Genomic DNA, 19,668 nt, shown 5'->3' with positions numbered 1-19,668 from the left:
TTCATGTACTCCCAGAGTTAGGGAATGAAGGCATAATTAATCTTTTCTTTCTCTTTCCTCCCAATGGGAAATGCAAACATGATTACTTCCTGATACCCAACTGTTCTTGCTTTAAGGTAAGCACTCAACACATACCATTTTGTTTGGAATGCAGCAGATCATTATTATAAATCTAAAAAATAAACTCCAGTCTAGACCTGAAGATTCTATTAACAACATGATGTATCAAAATCATCTACAGGCATTATTATGAACTGTCACCTAAAATGTCAGGAAATGTAGGTCCAGCGATAGCAAATCATTAGAGCCATGTGGTTAGTGTTTAAGCAAAAATTTTTATCAGGGAGGAGAAATTTGGTACATTGTCCGGTGCTATGTCTTTTCTGAGACTTCTTACACATAAAGGAACAAACCGACTACACTGAGGAAATGGAAAACAGTGTGTAATGAATCAATAAAGTTATCTGTGGTTGCATAACACTAGGGCAGACAATAGGTTTGCGACTAAGTTAAAAATGAAATATAAGGTAAAGCTGCATTTAATTTTAATGTTTTGTTTTTGTGGTTATCAAATTATATCCTTGTGTTCTTTGAATACCACAGAAATGATCTTACTTGCTTTAGAATAAGTAATGGTTAATGATCAGATAATGATCTCCAAGATTTTTCACATGGTTGATGCCTTCCTAACATGTATAATGGCACATACAAGACCTGGAAAGTCAACTGTCTCCTTATTCCTCATAAACAAGCCTAGACCACAAAGCAGGGATGTTTAACCCTTTTTGTATTTATGTAGGATAAATTTTATAAATCATTTCCAACATTTAAAATAACAATAGTTGTGTAGGTGCCAAGGAATATTTAATTTAATCAGTCCTACCTGCAGGGTAAGGTGGAAATCTAATGAGTCTGAGCTGTGAAGACAACTGTTCTTTATAATTATGAAATAATATTTATCTATTTTTCTTATTGGGTAGAGGAACCCAATTGTAACTTAACATAAATAAGCTACTTTAGTTTTCATGTTAATAGTATCCATAATACTACTAATAGTGATCTTATTGAAAGAATAAATGTACAATATGTGTGGAATTAATGCTCAAATTAACATTTGAATCAATTTTTTAATGTGTGAATTTCTCTTGAGCATTTATTATGTGGTTGGCAATAAGTGAAGTGTTTTATTTATATTATGGTTACTCTTCATTAATAAGCCTAAGTTTAAAAAATTGTATATGTTACATATTTATTCTTTATATTAACATTTTCCAGTTTGTCCCAAATCATTAGTTCTAAAGGACGTTCAATGAAAAATAGAAACCTGTGATCAAAACCAGATCACTGAAATTAAAGGAGGCCTAAATAAGTGGAGACATATACTAAATTTATAAATTAGAACCTCCATATTGTTAAGAAATCAATTCTCCCCAAATTTATTTCTAGATTCAACATAATCCCAATCAAAATCCTTAGAGGCTTTTCTGTAGAAATTAACAAGATGATTTTAAAATATGTATGGAAATACAAAGTCTAGAATAACCAAAACCATTTGAGAAAGAATGAAACTGGAGGACTTATCCTACCTGATTTCCTATACAGCTAGAATGCTATAGTAATCAACATGGCATCAGCCTAAAGTTAACCACGAAAGCAAATGAAACAGAAAGTACGATGAAATAAGGAAATAGTCTTTCCAAACAACTGTCTATACAATTGAGCAATTCCATTTCAGGCATTTTTCAAAGACAACACAAATATATGTCTACACAGAGACTTGTTAATGACTCTTCATAGCGACTTCATTCATAATATCTGTAAGCTGCAAATAATCCAAATGCTTACCAACTCCCGAAAGAATAAACACATTGTGTTATATATGCTTACTACCATTCAGTAATAAAAAGGAATTAATTATTGATACATGCAAAATCAAGATGAACCTAGAAACATTATGCTAAGTAAGAAAAATCAAATATAGAAGTTACAAGCTGTATGATTGTAAGACAGTCTGGAAAAGGCAAATTACATGGCCAGAAATCAAATTGGTATTTGTCAGGGCTGGGGATGGGAAAAAAAGAATGACTATAGAGAGGACTAAGGGAAGTTTTGAGGGTTATGACAATATTCTATATCTGGACTATTAGGGTGGTTTTACAAGCATAAACACTTGTCAAAACTCATAGAACTGCACATTTTAAAAGGGTAAATTTAAGTGTTGGTAATTGTACTTCGAAAGACCTATCTTGATGGGGAAAAATGTCTCAGGAATACTTAAGAACTTAAAGATTTTAATTCAGTTTTCTAATATTATTTGTCATTGAAATTTGCTACTTCTTTTATCATTTTATACAAGTGTCTACAATGGTTTTCTACATAAATTCCAAAATGTTAATCCAAAAGATGTTCAATGCTCCAGGACATGAAAATAGGAAATAAAAGCAATTAGTGATTATAAAAAGGAAAGATTTTTAAAGTAACTTTTGGGGATTGTATGCATAAGATGGAAAATAGTCCGTGTATGTTATTACTATCTAACAGAAAAGTGTTCCCAAATGAAAATGTTTTGCATTTAAGGAATGTCTATGATTGATTAGATTCTGTGAGAGCTATTGAAAATATGGTTAAAATTCACATTTCTTACCTTTGGGTTAGAAATAAGTGTAGGAGATAGACAGACTTGTCATTGAAAATTCAGCTTGATGAATGTCAATGCTCAAAGTGTTAACACTGATGTGGATGCACTCAAGAAGGCCATAGGGTTCTCAGAGAGGAACAGGCAAAGAATGGCTCAAGGAAGAATTCCTAGAGGAATGGCCAAAATAGGTAATTTAGCACAGATTGACTTTAGGTAGGTATAGACTGTGGGGCAGGGGCAAGGACCTCTTCTGATTCTAGAGCAGAAGGAAAAACATGTACAACATAGGAGATATAATCTTTGAGAGAAAATTCAAGTGGTTCAGCACAATTAGAACCCCAAAATTTTGTGGATCTTTTAATCAGGGTAATAAAATCAGCTTTGGATTTTAGAAGGCAATTCTAGTTGCAATGGGGTGGTGTTTGGAGAGGTAAGACTAAAACAGAAACCTGTTAGGAGGCTTTTATGGTATTTGAGGAGGGAAGCCACTAGGGTATTAACTTGTGTAGTATTAATGGATTCAAAAAAAGGAAATATTGGATAAAAATATTTATAAGGTAGATGTGATACTAGTTGAACACTAAGAGGGAGCATAAGGGGTTGGTGTTACTCATCTTTCTCACACAATAACAAATACCTGAGAAAATAAACCTATATTGATTTATTGGTTTATTTTGGTCCACAATTTTGGGAGTTTCAGTCCAAGACTGGGAAGACCCATGGTTTTTGAACCAGGTGAAGCAGTACATCATGGTAGGAGAATGTGGTGGAGCTAACCCACTTACATGAGTCAGGGAACGAAAAGAGAAGAATGGTTCAGTCCCACATTCCCTTTAGGAGCACACACCCATGAACTAAGAACTTCCCAGACCCCACTTCTCAAAGATTATATTAATGCCCAATAACATCAAGCCTTTAACAGATGGACCTCTGTGGGACATTCTAGAGCCAAACTACAGCAAGGTTCTTCCTAGGTCTTGCTAAAAAAACAACTACTTGTGTTCCAGGTAATTATTTATTTATTAATTATGCAAATTACTAGTACAGTACCTGAAACAGTATTTGTACATTCATATTTCTTACAATTCTCTGCAATGCTTAAAAGGCAAGGAATTCTCAAAAACTGCTTGTTGCTTGTTTCTACACTTGTTGAATATCACACAAAGTGCAGAAAATTCAATATTTAATTTGTTCTTTTAAGATATACATGACAGTTGAGTGTATTTTGACATATTATACATACATAGAGTATAACTTATTCTAATTAAAATTCCAGTCTTGTGATTATACACGATGTAGAGTTTCAATGGTTGTGTACTCATATATAATCATAGGAAATTTATGTCAGATTAATTCTATTGTCTTTACTACTCTCACCCCCTCCCTTCCCTTCATTCCCTTTTGTCATTTCTTTCCAAAACCCTAAGAACCAAAATATATGAAAATTTTTATAACACTAAAAGTTCAGTATCTTTTACTTTTTAAATACTAAACTGTGTTATAAGTCTGAATATGGTTAATTATAAGAATGGATTTCTTTTAATATTATCAAAGTTTTTTAGGTCTAACATTTCTTTAAATCTCTCTCTCTCTCTCTCTCTCTCTCTTTTTTTTTTTTGGTAAAAGGAATTGAACCCAGGGCAGCTTACCACTGAGCAACATCCCAACTCCCCCTCCCCCAACTCTGCCTTTTTTTAAATTTTGAGATAGGATCCTGCTAAGTTGCTTAGGATCTCACTAAATTCCTGAAGCTGGCTTTGAACTTGTGATCCTCCTCTCAGTCCCCTAAGCCACTGGGATGTTTAAATCTTTAAGATAAACATTTTTATTTTCATTTCTCTTACAAAGAACTATGCTAATTTCTCATTGTTCTTTTTTTTCTCTGAAAAGGCATTTGCATGATTTGCATATACCTTGCAAAGTAACTCGGTAAATTTTCTACCTGCTTTTCACATTACCTTATCTTTCCCATTTTCCCCAAATTCCCATTCCTATTCTTCTCTCTCATTTTCAGTGAAATACCTCAACTCGCACTTCAACAAAATACATCCAGCCTAAACTCTCATTGTCCTTCTTTAAGCCTCCTGAAATACTGAAAACATTTTCCTTCATAGGAAGTTATTTCAATAGTTCTAGTGAAAGTGACTGATTTGGGTACACACTGGAGAGAAAAATATAAATCTTCCTGATACTGTAGTATAAAAATGGAATGTTGATCTGAGAGATGAGCTGGATTTACAACTTTGATTCAACTGCAGATGAGGAAAAATCTATTTTTTTTTGAGCCATCAGAAAACCTATGAATAGATATGGGTATAACTGAGAAAAGAAAAAATAAATTAGCTACAATCTATCAAATTAAAAATAAGATGATGGTTACTTAAAACTTAGTTATGAGTTTTAAATAAAGAGTGTATCAGTGGGGTTGGGGTATAGCTCAGTTGTTGATCATGTGCTTGACATGCACCAGGCCTTGGATTTGATCCTTAGCACCACATTAAAATTAAAGAAAATGTGTCAACATATGTGACAGGGAGTGGAGGATTTGTAGGATGGGGAAGATTGAAGAATGAGAAAATGATCTTTAGGTGTAAAAGCTTTGAGGAAGAATCATTTCAAGAACAGTTCAGTGCTGGGCATGTAACTCACTGGTAGAGCACTTGCCTGGCATGCATGTGTATGGCTTCTGGATTTGATCCCCTGCTAAAAAATAAATAAATAAAAAATAAAAATCTAGCATGTTTCATGAGTAAGGGACTAGAACAAGAAGGATGCCCACTGAGGTTGGAGCAGAGGGAAAGAGGAGAGATTAACTGGCAATAAAGACCAGGAAGGTATTAGAGTAGCAGGATGCTATCATAGTACGACAGAAGCTATCAAAGGATCTTTAGTATAAAAATGATAATTTTTATCTTTTTAAAGGCCTACTTTTAAAAAAATTATTCTAATTTGTTATACACGATGGCAGAATACAATTAATTTCATATTACACATATAGAGTACCATTTTTCACATCATTGATTGTACACAAAATATTTTCACACCATTCCTAACTTCATACATGTACTTAGGATAATGATGTCTAAATCATTCCACCATCATTCCTACCCCTTACCCCTTCCCTTCCCCTCTGCCCTATCTAAAGTTCTTCCATTATTTCCATGCTATCCCTCTATCGCCATTATGAGTCATCTTGCTCACATCAAAGAAAACATTCAGCCTTTGTTTTTTTGGGATTGACTTACTACATTTAGCATTGTAGTCTCCAACTCCATCTACTTACCTGCAAATGCCATGATTTTATTCTCTTTTAATGTTGAGTAATGTTCCATTGTGTATATATATATACACCAAAGTTTCCCTATCCATTCATCTATTGAAGGGCATCTGGGTTGGTTCCACAATTTGGCTATTGTGAATTATGCTACTATAAACATTGATATGGCTGTGTCCCTGTAGTATGCTGTTTTTAAGTCTTTTCGGTATAAACCAAGGAGTGGGATAGCTGGTTCAAATGGTGGTTCCATTCCAAGTTTTCCAAAGAATCTCCACACTGCTTTCCAGATTGGCTGCACCAATTTGCAATGTATAAGTGTGCCTTTTTCCTCACATCCTCACCAACACTTATTGCTATTTGTATTCTTGATAGCTGCCATTCTGACTGGAGTGAGATGAAATAAATCTTAAAGAGTATCTGTTTTGCTTGCATTTCTTTAATTGCTAGAAATGTTGAATATTTTTTCATATGTTTGTCGATTGATTGTATATCCTCTTCTGAGAAGTGTCTGTTCAGTTCCTTGGCCCATTTATTGATTGGTTATTTGTTTTTTTTTGGTATTAAGGTTTTTGAGTGCTTTATATATTCTAGATATTAGTGCTCTATCTGATGTGCGTGTCATAAGAATTTGATCCCATTCTGTAGGCTCTCTATTCACTTCACTGATTGTTTCTTTTGTTGAGAAGCAATTTTTTAATTTGAATCCATCCCCTTTATTGATTCTTGGTTTTAATTCTTGTGCTACAGGAGTCTTATTAAGGAAGTTGGGACCTAATCTTACATGATGGAGATTTGGGCCTACTTTTTCTTCCATTAGGCACAAAGTCTCTGGGTTAATTCCTAGGTCCTTGATCCACTTTGAGTTTTGTGCATGGTGAAAGATAGAAGTTTAATTTAATTTTGTTATATGTGGATTTCTAGTTTTCCCAACACCATTTGTTGAAGAGGCTATCTTTTCTCCAAAGTATGTTTTTGGCACCTTTGTCAAATATAGCTTTAGTTATGTGGGTTAGTCTCTTGCTCCCCCATGCACTCTCCACCATAATGTATTGCCTCACCACAGGCTTAAAAGTAACCATGGCAACCAATCATAGACTGAAACCCCAAAACTGTGAGCCCAAATGAACTTTTTTTCTTGATGAACTGATTATCTAAAGCTGACAGTCATAATATCTTAGTTACACAGTAACTCCACCAAATTAATCCACTGGAATTTTTATAAAGAAAAAAGATATATTTTTGTTCACAATTTTTGAGGTTCTAGCCCATGATCAGTTGGCCCCATTCCTTTGTGCTATGGTGAGGTATTACATTATGATGGGAGTGCATGGCAGAGAAAAGCCATTCATTTCATGGCCATGAAGCAAAAAAGGGAGAGAGGAAGGGACTGAAAGAGCCACAGTCCCCATCAAGGGCATATCACCAATGATTTGGAAGGCTTTCCACTAGGTCCCATCTCTTAAAGATTCCACTGCCTTCCAGCCTCCACATCCCTCCATGTCCTAGAAATCAAGCTTTTACACAGGGGCTGTTGGATAACACTTAAGATAAAAATGCTATCATCTGCCCCTACCTCTCCCCCCACAGGGCCTATTTCACAATACAAAATTAATTCAGTCCATCCCCAAGGGTCCCCAAAGCCTTAACTCTTTAAGTAAATTTCTTAAAACAGTCCAAAGTCTCCTCCAAGATTCAAGCTAAATGAAGAAGAGATGAGATGGGCTTTTTTCATAAACTGAACCAAGTAAGTTATCTTTCTGAATACTGTATTACCATATAGTTTATAATCAGACATTTCTCAGAGTCTTAGGAAGTAATTTTACAGTTTGGGCCAAATATAAAACTTCAGATGACTCCAAGTGGAGAACAGGGACTATAGTAAACCAAATTCTGTATTCTATTTTTAGTACTCTAATTTAAAGGACCAAGTGCCATCTTTCATATGATCAGTAGCAAATACATGGCATTCCCTTCTCTGGGGATTTTCCAAGAGCTCCATCATTCAGCTTGACCAAATTAACTCATTGTTCCATTCATTGAGCCAGTATGTTCATCATTACCTAAAAGTTTACAACCCTGCCAACTGTGGCTACCACTATTATGGTGTATGTTTTTCCCCCCATTGGCCAATATTGTGCTTTTCAGTGAGCAAAACTACAGGATATTAAATTTCTCTGTAAGTTCTAGAAAATTCTTCATGTAAATTTTTCCAAGTTAAAATCCCTTATGTATTTATTATATCCTGGGGATATATGCAAGTTCTGGCAAGAACAATGAGCATAAGTATCTTTTAAAGAAAAGAATCAGTTTGTATTTTATGAAGTAGAAAAACCTTCTGGTTAAACATGCTTCTTACTTCATCATCTTCTTGAAGCTCCCATAAAACAAGTAAAGAAAAAACTTAAAAGGCAAAAATTATCTATAAAAATGAAGGAAGATAAAGGTGATGCGAAATTTCAACAAAATTCTTTGAGAGAGAGAAAGCAGATGAAGAGTGTTACTCAGTAAATGAAGCTATAACATGGTGCTTACATAGAAGAAACATATATACCCTCTTTCTGCCTTACTTTTCAGTCTAGTTTCCCCTACCTTATTTCTTTTTAGTCTAATTTCCCCTACAGAAATATAGAAAGGTATAATACATGAAAGCACAAGGAAATGGAGGTGTTGGAAGTAAAGCTCAACAATGAAAACATGACAATAATTGATAGTGGCTAGGTCACCAAATTTTATATTCTGCTCTATAAAAGCTAAGTGATTCTTCCCTTGTTTTCTCCATTTTCCAAACTCTAGGATGCTGACATTTTAGCCACTAGTTGAATTACTAAATCAGAGATGCCCTGAACTAGGAATCCTGATCAGAGCAAGTAAGAGAAGGGAGAGGGCCAGAAGTCAAAAGGATTAAGTCCAAATTTTCATAGTGATTGTGAAACTCTCACCTCCTTTCTCTAACCTGCCCCTAGATCACAGGCAATAAGAATAAAAGAATTCTTTTTTAGAGAATCAAATCACCTTCCCCTAAAAGACCCACTCAAACTGATGGTTGGGAGATCTTAATTTAAAAGCAAAATGGAGGTTGACTGCCAATCATGATACATTTAAGGTACCCTGTTCAAAAACACATAGATTTCCCATATAGCATTCTAGGGTTTTATACTTAGATATAAACTAGCTAAGTATCATAAAACATTTGAGAACATCTTCAATATAAGAAACAGACACTAGAATACACAGAAAAATATATCAAGAGGAAATAGAGACATTGAAGGGAACAAAACATAACTTAAAGAATGTTCTCAGAGAGTTAATAAGAAATAGAAAATTTGAAAGATAACGTTGAAGAAAATTTCCTGTGTAGTAGAATAAAAACATGAAAGACATAGAAAATAAGCAAAAATTTTAAGAGGATCCAACAAAAACTAGTAGAATGAAATAAAAAACTAATAAAAACTGGTAAATGCAAACTTCAGGTAACTATTAATCATTAATTATAGGGGGGGAATGAAGGATTGCATACAAAAGAATAGTACTTGGCCTGTCCAAGTACTTGGTTGGGTGACAAAATATATGTGAAAATATGTTTATTATGACCATGAATGGTCATAATAAAGTAAACCCTATGTAGGAGGGAGATAATGATACAGTGGGTTAGAAGTAAAATATATTATTTAGAAATATGAAAATACCAGAGAAAACAAAATTTTAGAATTATTCATGTTTGGGGAGGAGAGGACTAGCATAAGTTTTTTAGGAAAATTTGCCTTAATAAAAACTATGTACATACATTTAATAAAAGGAAAAATCTAATTAAAATTAATATAAAAGAGAAAAGCCAAGATTATAACAAAGAAACTGGGTAAGAGAGACTCAACTATTTCCTTATGTTTGACTTATCATAGTCTGACTTTCTTTGATATTATGATATTATGAAAGCCTGATGTATTCACTAGACACTGTAGTTTGATTTTGATTTTTTTCCAAGGTTAGAGATAGGTTGTATACTACTATCAAGATGCTGGGAAATGGCAATGGCACCACATTACACTCCAAATCAGCCATGTGATTACAATGGTAAACAACTGATATTCTACAAAGTAAACTATGATATTCTGATGGTTAGGTGTATCAAATGCATTTTTTAATTAGAATATTTTTACCTTATAAATGGTAGACTGAGACATAATCCCATCATAAAGAACATATCTATAGATTTTAAATATTATGAGACAATTTTAAAATGAAAAAGAGGACCCAATTTGTACAGACTTTTTAATTGGTCAAGTAATATTTATTTTACATTATGTTAATGTTTTGATTTGCCAAAATCAAATATTTGGTATCTTTGTTTAAAAATACCAAACAAAAATTTATGGTTTTGTTTGGTATCATTAAATTTACATGACAAATACACTAACATTTAAAAAACAAGAAGATTCTGGGCTGGGGATGTGGCTCAAGCGGTAGCGTGCTTGCCTGGCATGTGCGCGGTGCTGGGTTCGATCCTCAGCACCACATACAAGTAAAAATGTTGTGTCTGCCGAAAACCAAAAAATAAATAATAAATTCTCTCTCTCTTTAAAATAAATAAATAAAATAAAACCCAAGAAGATTCAAATTGACATGTACAGCATCCTACTAAGTTAATAACTCTACATCTCTGTATTTCTGTAAAACTTTTGCTTTCAAATGAGACCAAAAAACATCTCATGTCTTATCTTAGTCATTGGGTGTAGGAAACAAACTACTATTAGGTAAGTAATGATGGTGAATTTATTTAATAGAAAATTTTAAAGATAAAGGATTTAAGAACAGACTTTATGAGAGACTAGAGCAAGAAAATACAATGTGATAAAGATCAAAGGCAGTTACTTCATTCTTTTTCTCCAGTGCCAAAGGGACTCTCATTTGTTCATTTTTTTATGCGCCTGAATCATTACTCTTTCTATAAGGAGCAGTTTTTTCTGGGTCATTTACACAAACCCAAACATGGCCACTCCAAAGTTACCTTTGTGATCTACCTAAATAACCCAAAGTTGTCAACTAGAATTCTAATTCCAAATTGTTGGAAGAGACAACCAGATTGGCTTAGTTTGAGTCAGGAGTCTAGAAGTGATCCAATCAGCTGTGTGTGTGTGTGTGTGTGTGTGTGTGTGTGTGTGTGTTTTACGGGGACAGGGAGGATGTCCTATGATCTGATGATCAACAGAGACTGTGAGAACACCATTATACTCGATTTATCTTTTCAGCTGTTGATAAGGACTTAAAAGCTTTCTGTATATCCCTAGCCCAATTCCACCAACAAAGTGGACATAAAGTAAGTAAGGAATGATTGATAGAAATGCCATAAAGCCAGTGAAGTTTGGAAAGTGTAAAAAATAATGTATATATTTCTCATTCCTTAATAATCTTTTCACATGCATGCATCCAAATCAGGGTTGCTATAAGAAACTTCAGAGTCCTATTTTTTTTCCTCAGAGAGATATTATCATAATTGCCAGTATTTTAGGCTAATATGATTCTCTGGTGATGAAAACTTGAAGATTTTCATCATGGCTACCAATGGTAAGGGAATAGACCCTGTATCACAGAAAGATTTTCCAGAAATAATTATTCAAACTTTGTCTTGTTTATTATTAAAATTTATGTTTATACTTCTAGTTATATGAAATCAATGCTTATATCTCTTCCTACTTCATATTTTATATATGTATGTAAACAAGGAACAGGGTTAGGCTAAGCAGTGATGGACTAGAAAAGATAATGTTCTAAAATGCAAGAAACATGAACTAGCATGTTGGCCCCATAAAGATATTCCTTGGTTTTTTTTTTTTTTTTTTTTGTAATTCTGGGGATTAAACCCAGGGGTGTTCTACCACTGAGCTACATCCTCAGTCACTTTTATTTTTTAATTTTTAGACAGGGTCTCATTAAGTTGCTGAGGCTAGTCTCAACCTTCCCATCCTCATGACCCAACCTCTCAGGTCACCAGGATTACAAGAGATGCATGCCATGCTCCTAGTCCAAAGTATTTATGTATTGATAACTGCCTGTTTCCTTTTAAAGCTGAAAAAAGTATTTAAAAAATAAAATTCTGTTCAATGACACTCATATTTTGGCTTTTTTCACCTACATACACTGAGAGGAAATTCCAAAGAGAAGTGGGGGGTGCATGTTAGTGGGGTTTATCAGCAGTGTTTTAAATTGGTTAAGAAGTTCAGTTTTAGATTTTGTGTGGGAAGATATGTGAGACAGGTGTGATTATAACCTCACTGCATTCCAAATCATCACAGAAAAGTTAATTTAGAATAGGTAGATGCTTATTTTATAAGCTTTAGATATATTTGGGCTTCTGGATGTCTGGTTGAAAATTAAAGACAAGAGTCTATAGATTTAAAAAATTTAAAGTAGATTCAGTAAAATATAATAAAAAGGCAATAAACAGAAATTACCTTTGCTGCTTCTGAGATATTATTTTCAAATCTACAACAGACTGATGTTTAACTATCACCAAAAAAAATACAAAGTTTGCTAGATCATCCTGTACTACTGCTGAATAATAAATTGAAAAGAAAACAGAAATAGTCAATGATGATGACTTCATTAAAATGATTATTTTAACCACTTAAAATTTATTCATATGTCAAGTATATCTTTAGTTTTTATGACATTTTCATTTAATTTTCTCAAGGAACCTGTGAGGAAGGTATTACCTTCCATCAAATAAGATATTCAGGGATTAATAGAAGGTTGTATTATTAATAAATTGTCAAGTCAGAAATGAAATCAAAGTTTTAAGATTCCAAGGAACATCCATATTTAAATATATTAACAGAGATTGAAAAAAAGAATGAATTCGATTTGCCAATTCTTTTTTTTTAAATTAACCATTTTTTTTTGAGAGAGAGAGAGAGAGAGAGAGAGAGAGAGAGAGAGAGAAGATAATTTTTAACCTTTATTTTTTAGTTTTTGGCAGACACAACATCTTTGTTTGTATGTGGTGCTGAGGATCGAACCCGGGCCGCACACATGCCCGGGTTCGATCCTCAGCACCACATGCTTGAGCCACATCCCCAGCCCCCGATTTGCCAATTCTTTTTGGCAGTAACTGTAAGAAACATCATGTCCTTATATTTCGTCATGTCTTTATTTGGATCAGTGTTGGCATTGCTATGACTTCATTTGGGATCCATTCTTCAGTTACAATTATTTTTTAAAATTTGTCTCCTATAGTTTTGTCTGTTGGTAAATCAAAGATGAACTTCAGAAACCCTGCTACCTAAATCTTGCAGCAAATGTTTCATAGCATATTGAGTAATATATCGATTTTCTCTCTTAAGTTTTAAAAATAATTCTCTTTTTGATTTAAAAAATTGCTTATTTAAGTTAGTTTAATGTAACTGATCTTAAGAAACAGTACAATGAAACTTTAGAGAACTATTCTCAAAATCTGGACCAATGCACTCTGGTTGAACTTTTGTTTTTCAGTGAGTTATGCTTAGTGTGCAGCTTAGGTTGATAATCTTGTCTGTGTTGACACTTTGGTATCTACTTATTGATATTATGCTGCCAATTATAACTGTTTTCATAGGTGATAAGCCAAATTTAGCTCCTGAAAATTCAAAAATATTTAACTATTATCATTAACCCTTTTTCTAAAATGATACCAACATCATTTTTTGTTTTTCCTTTCCTAGAATTTTTAGAATGGAAGAACTTGTGCTCAAAATTAAATGGTTCAAGGTATGATTAGTCTATTTATGAACTAAATAACCTATAAGACTAACTTACATTTTAAAACCATATAGTGTCCTCTACTCATGTTGAATATAGATTAACAAAAATCACAAGTACCATTTTTAGCAAATCAATTATTCATTAAGTTAATAAATAAGGTAGTGTCTTAACTAGGGAAACTGATACATTAAATAGATTACTTATCACAATTTTGACTATATAAGGTACATATTTCAAAATAAAATCAAATGTACTACTCTTACTTTCAAATTCTAATTAGCAAAAAATCCAATTTTTTTAAAGCACGATTCTTCAGATTTTACAGTATACCAAGATCTATAATTCATGAGATTTCTAATTTGTATTCCTACATGTGCATATTGCTCAATTTACTGTTTCACTGGGAGGCAGGACTTCACAAAATTATTTGGTAACAGGAAATAACACTTTGCTTTTAATATCACTGTTGGAAAATATTTGACTAAAACTGTAAAAATTTTTTTCTTGTAACAATAGTAAGGAAGTTAAAATAGAAATTAAGAAAAATAGAGAGAGAGAGCACAGATTTGCAAATTTTTCTCAATCTGATGCATTACAACAGACACAGGCAGGATTTATAAGGGAGTCTCCTGTATCATCAAGGGTCTAGGTTACATCATCATTGATTTAATCTTTTCCATCTCCTAATTTTAATGGCTCTGCTTTCCCAAAGGCTGCTGTAATTTATCCCATGGGTTGAAATTTAAAATAGCAACACTGATGCTCAATGTTCTTTATTGTCTTTTCCATTTGTTAATACCACACCTATTTGTAGAGATAACAGTGTCTTTTGCTCCAGTTCCAATAAAAATACTCTTTGTGTATTCACTATTTTGTCAATGAGATCAAGAAAAATATTTGTGACTTGTGAAATGAATAATGTGAAATAAAAAACTAACACACTTATTCTGCTTCAGCATAAAATTTAACTGAAATGAATTTTGCTGAATTTAAGAGACAAGAGTATATCTAAAATAAATTTGCCAGAAATGTTTTGCATTAAGAGATACTTCAAGTATAATTTTATATTTCTTCTTAGATCAGACTAAAGCATCTGAGTACAAAGATGAAGTTCTAGGCAATTTATCAGTCCTTGTATTAATAGTAGTATTAACAGTAATATTAATTCCTACCAAAGAAAAGAATGATTCTTGATTTGTATCTCATAAAATCCAAGTCAATTGTCTCGTCTCCGTGGATTTTACACACACACACACACACACACACACACACACACACACACACACACTCACTCACTCACACAAGTGTACATATATGTTTTTCTGCCATGTCTTACCTTCAACACAAGGCAAACATTGGTGAATTAGTCATTATATACTAGTAACAGAATTATATAATTCTGTGCAGTTGAAATACAATTTCTATGTCAAATATCTGTATATTTCTAAGTCTATCTAATATTTCAGAAGAACACAGACCCTACCTCTCACCAAAATACTTCACTTAATAGTGTTTACCTTATGCGCACCTAGAGGAAAAAACAATAAAGACTATTGTAGCAGCCATAGAAGTGAATTGCTCAAATTGTCCTTCAAAAAGAAATTTGCTGTTCAGATGCAAGATATGCAGGGAGCTCACAGACTCCAGGATTTATTTCAGCTTGTGGGCCATTCCAGCCAATTTGCTAGTGCAATGCTGGGCTTGGCCATTTCTGCTCCTATGGGACTCCCCTAATGGACAACATTTTCTCAGTAGCTTTACATTGAGTTGGCTGATATTATGTCAAAACTAAATCATGGTCTGAGGCTTCTCCTACCTAATCCTGCTTCTTACTTACTTTTCTTTCACAGGTACTACATATGTATCATGGTCTGAAAGATCTCTCAATCCATCTCGCTTTTTTCCCCTTGTATCCATCTGATAGAGTGTGCCTAGTAAGTTTATTGCATTTCTAACTCCACCTCAGTGTCTGCTTTCCACAGGACCAAAGTAACATAGCTACTGTTTACTAAGACTAGTACATGAAGGTTTGATGTTTTCTCATGATTAGATTGAGATTAGGTTTAAAATTTCATAATATTGTTATTGCTGAAAAATAGTATCAACTGAAATCACACCTCCCCCACCTCTCTTCCCCTAAACTAGAAATTGTTCAAGCCTGTTAAAGATTCAAAATAAATGTATAATGTAAACTTAATGGATATGAGAAAAAAAAGAGTATTACAATGCTGAAGCAATATCTAGTGAGATGGCAGTCATTTGAACCAAGTGGCAATTTCCAAAACATTATCTATATTGTTCCTTATCTCAGTTTTAAGAAAAGAATCTTATATAAGAGTTAAAAAATATGTTCTATACTTTTTTAAAAAAATTGAGATTGTGTTGTTTTCTAAGGAATGAAGGGGTGATGTATCATGGGATTGGTAGAATGAATTTAGGGGATGGACAGTCTTTTTAAAGACACTATTCCAGGAAATTAAGTGTTTTCCCCAAATAAACCCAGGGTTTAACTAAGCCCTCCTGTATGCAAAAGGACACATAATTACTAATATGAAGACTTTATGCCCAATGTGACTACTGGTCTTTAAGATAATTTTAGCCAAAAGTGGTCAGTATGACCACTGAAAGAAAAAGATGACCAGAAAGTAAATGGCCAGTCACCTAGTGACCAGAGTATGATAGCTCTCAACTATAGGTCTAAAAGAATGATTTAGTCATTTGTAGGTACAGATAGTTCAAAAATTAAAGTCACATCTTTAATTGAAAACATATAATTATAGCATATGTATGTTGACATTTAATATATTTTTGCATGAATTTGCCATTTATTGGGAATAAATACCTTTCTGGACATTTTCAAGTAAAGAATTAATCTATAGTCCTATTGTAAAAAGTAGAATCTAGAAGATCTCTGGAGACCACCAGGTTACAGTAGTAGAATTTAGGAATATTTGGTATCCAACAATGGATGTTCCTGAATATACATTTTTACATAAGAGCATGTTAAATTTATACAGATGTATATGTGTGTCTTAACAGAATACACACTATGGGAGAAATTAAACATTTGAAAAACTGGACTTTTAAGTATGTTCTAAAGAAAGAAACATCTCTAATTTATTGTTCATGTGGGAAAAAATCTAGGAATACTCCTTCTGGAGGTACTTTCCTCTTCACTCTTAAAACTATGGCACAGAAGTATAATTATCAGTTTGTGAATTCTATGTAAAAGGACCAAAATGATCTCACTAGAAATGTTTCCCAGGGGCTTTCTTTTGCCTTCTAAAATAATATAATCAGATATAAAATGGCTGGCAAATTTAAAAATATACACATTGCAAATGACAGCAAACACAAAAAAATTAGAAGTACCAAAGTGCTACAGTTCAGCCAGCAAAGAGGGTATAGGTGTTTGTTCTGGAGGACCGCATTAATTATTGAATTCACTAAAAGTATAATTAAAAACAATGTCCAATAAATTCCTAAAACAATTTATACTAATCTGGCTTTTGGTAAATAAATCTCCAAGGAAAACTAGAAAATTTCTTTCCATGGCATGTCAGAGTGAAAATCTATTGACATGGAATGAAGATTAAATAAGTACTATTTTCCTGTAAATAAAAAAAAGGGATTATGGTTATGATCCACTAATTCAAAATAATAATATGATTTAAAAGCTGTGGTAAATTTATATGAGAGTTCAAATGAAAACAATTTACTTTGATGGATAATTGTCATGGCAAATAGAGGTTATAAACTGTGCTATATAACAGGGGGCACTTTAATTCACTATGATTAAGACAGAACAAAGCAGACATTAGATTCTAAATAAATGATTTGAGGAAAATTCTAAATATTACAAAAATCAATTAAAATACTATTGTACTGTCTTGTTAAATAATGTACATTGAATACATGCCATAAAGTTTATTAAATTTAAGATGCTGCTTTATTCTTTAATGTCTGAAGATATTAATTGAATTAAGTAAACCATAAAAGAGATGATTCTAAAATTCTTTGTGGGCCAATTTGGCTCAATAAATAATCAAAGTTTATCCCATTTCAAAGAAAATGGGGGCTTATGCCCAAGTTATTCCTATCTTATACCAGTTCATTCTGATTTACTGTCATTCTAACACTCAAACATAACCAGGTAGAAAAAAATCCAAATCAGAGTACAGCTTCACCTAAAAAACACATTTCACAATAAATGAGATAATGCTTCACATCATATTTGACACATTTTATTCATAATGTGGCTATTAATATAACCTAATATTTGGATGAATAGACATTTCCTTGGGATTTGTTGGCAATATTCTGTAGTCAGAGAAGCTAGCTTTGAGAACATCCTATAAATGGGCTGGGGATACAGCTCAGTTGGCAGAATGCTTGTCTTATATCACAAGGCCCTGTGTTCTAATCCCCAGCACCACAAAAAAAAAAAAAAAAAAAGAAAGTTTCTGAGTACATCCCATAAAGATGGCTTAAAAAAATACAATAGATGTTTATGTTTTCAGGGTCATAATTTTATTTATAGAAGAGATTTCTTTTTTATTTGCAGTTATAATAAACTATTTTTTGTCATTGACATAACAATTTTTCCTGAATGTTCCTGAGGAAGGCCAAGTTTTATTAGACATAATCACTTTTCCCACTTGGAAGAATAGTATTGGTGACAAAATTTCCCTTCAATATATTTTTCTCATAAATATTTCAAATTTCATCTATGATCTAACAAATCACCTCCACATGAATAACCCATCTTACCTACTAGTGGCAAGAACTTGGGCAAATCATTCATTTCTGGTTTTGAGATTAGGAAATACATAAAATGTTCATTTGTGTATTTTAAAATATGGGTCATAACCTCATTGGTGTATCACACCAGTATTTTTAGAAAAAGAATTGACTAAATTTGAATAGAAAATATATAGAAATGGTAATAGTTTGTAAATTTTCAATTTCAAATATATGTACATACAGCATGTGACAACCTAAAATGCACTCTTTAGTATGCACTGTAGGCAAAAAAATAAATAAATAAAGTTTGAAAAATGTTATTCTAAATAATCATGTCTATTTCCAAAATAAAATCATTTCTAGCCTAAAAGTTTGAATTATTTCTTTTAACTTAGTGTCATATGCTTATTGCTTAACAGACAATAGTAGCTAGCTACATTTAGTTGACGTGATTAAGAAAGTATTTCCTCAATTATTTGTAACCTTTAAAATTCCTTAAAATCTTTAAAATATACTTTCTTCTTTATCCCAATGGGAGCAACTCCCTCACAAACTGTAACAAAATTTTAGACATCAACAATTTAGTGAAAATATTAAGCACCTCTTGTATGCCACATACTATGGTAAAAAGTTGGGAGATATAAAATGAATTGGTATGGTCCCTGCATTGGTTGAATTTATAATTTTTAGGAAAGCATCAGATACAAAAAGAAAACATCTTATTTTTAACAAAATGGAGTTCATGTGTGTACTATCATGAAATATTATCCTTAATATCCACTAGTAGAAGCCATCATTTATTTTATCTACTTCATTAATTCATTCAAGAAATATTTACTATGTATGCACTAGGTATTTTTCTAGGCTTGATGCTGCAAGATTAAAATGACAAAGTCGGCCTCGTGTTAAGTGTCATAACGATTACAGGTATTAACTAGGGACTACTTTTTATTGAATGGTCAAAAAAGGTTTCTCTGAGTAGATAGGAATGGCTAAAGGAAGATGATCACTTAAAGCTCTGGAGAAGAACATATAGGAAAAGGGAACAGCTAGGAAAATGCCAGACCCAAGGCAGATAGGAGCTAAGCAAGTTTGAGGAATTGCAAATAGGTGAGCATAGCTGGGAACTAGTGAAGAGAGATGGAACAGTAGGTGAGATAGGGAGGTACATGCAAGCCAGATTGAATAAGAACCTATAAATCATAGTAAAGCTTTTGGAACACATTTTCATTGCCATAAGGAGCCATCTGAGGACTTTAAACATACAGGTGTTGTA

The 19,668-nt window shown here is 32.8% G+C and overlaps 1 long non-coding RNA gene across 2 annotated transcripts in view; it reads right to left on the bottom strand.

The window, feature by feature from the left end:
- LOC120892929 (uncharacterized) overlaps positions 1 to 19,668 on the bottom strand; it is a 141,050-nt gene that overhangs the window by 119,383 nt on the left and 1,999 nt on the right. For both annotated transcript variants that reach the window (XR_013423863.1, XR_005737763.2), the window contains exon 2: positions 2,645 to 2,805. This is a non-coding gene — a long non-coding RNA (uncharacterized LOC120892929). The remainder of the gene's footprint in view (positions 1 to 2,644; positions 2,806 to 19,668) is intronic.

The sequence above is a fragment of the Ictidomys tridecemlineatus genome, chromosome 7 (genome assembly GCF_052094955.1).
Source record: "Ictidomys tridecemlineatus isolate mIctTri1 chromosome 7, mIctTri1.hap1, whole genome shotgun sequence".
Lineage (NCBI taxonomy): Eukaryota > Metazoa > Chordata > Mammalia > Rodentia > Sciuridae > Ictidomys > Ictidomys tridecemlineatus.
This window is presented reverse-complemented; position numbering and strand designations above follow the sequence as displayed.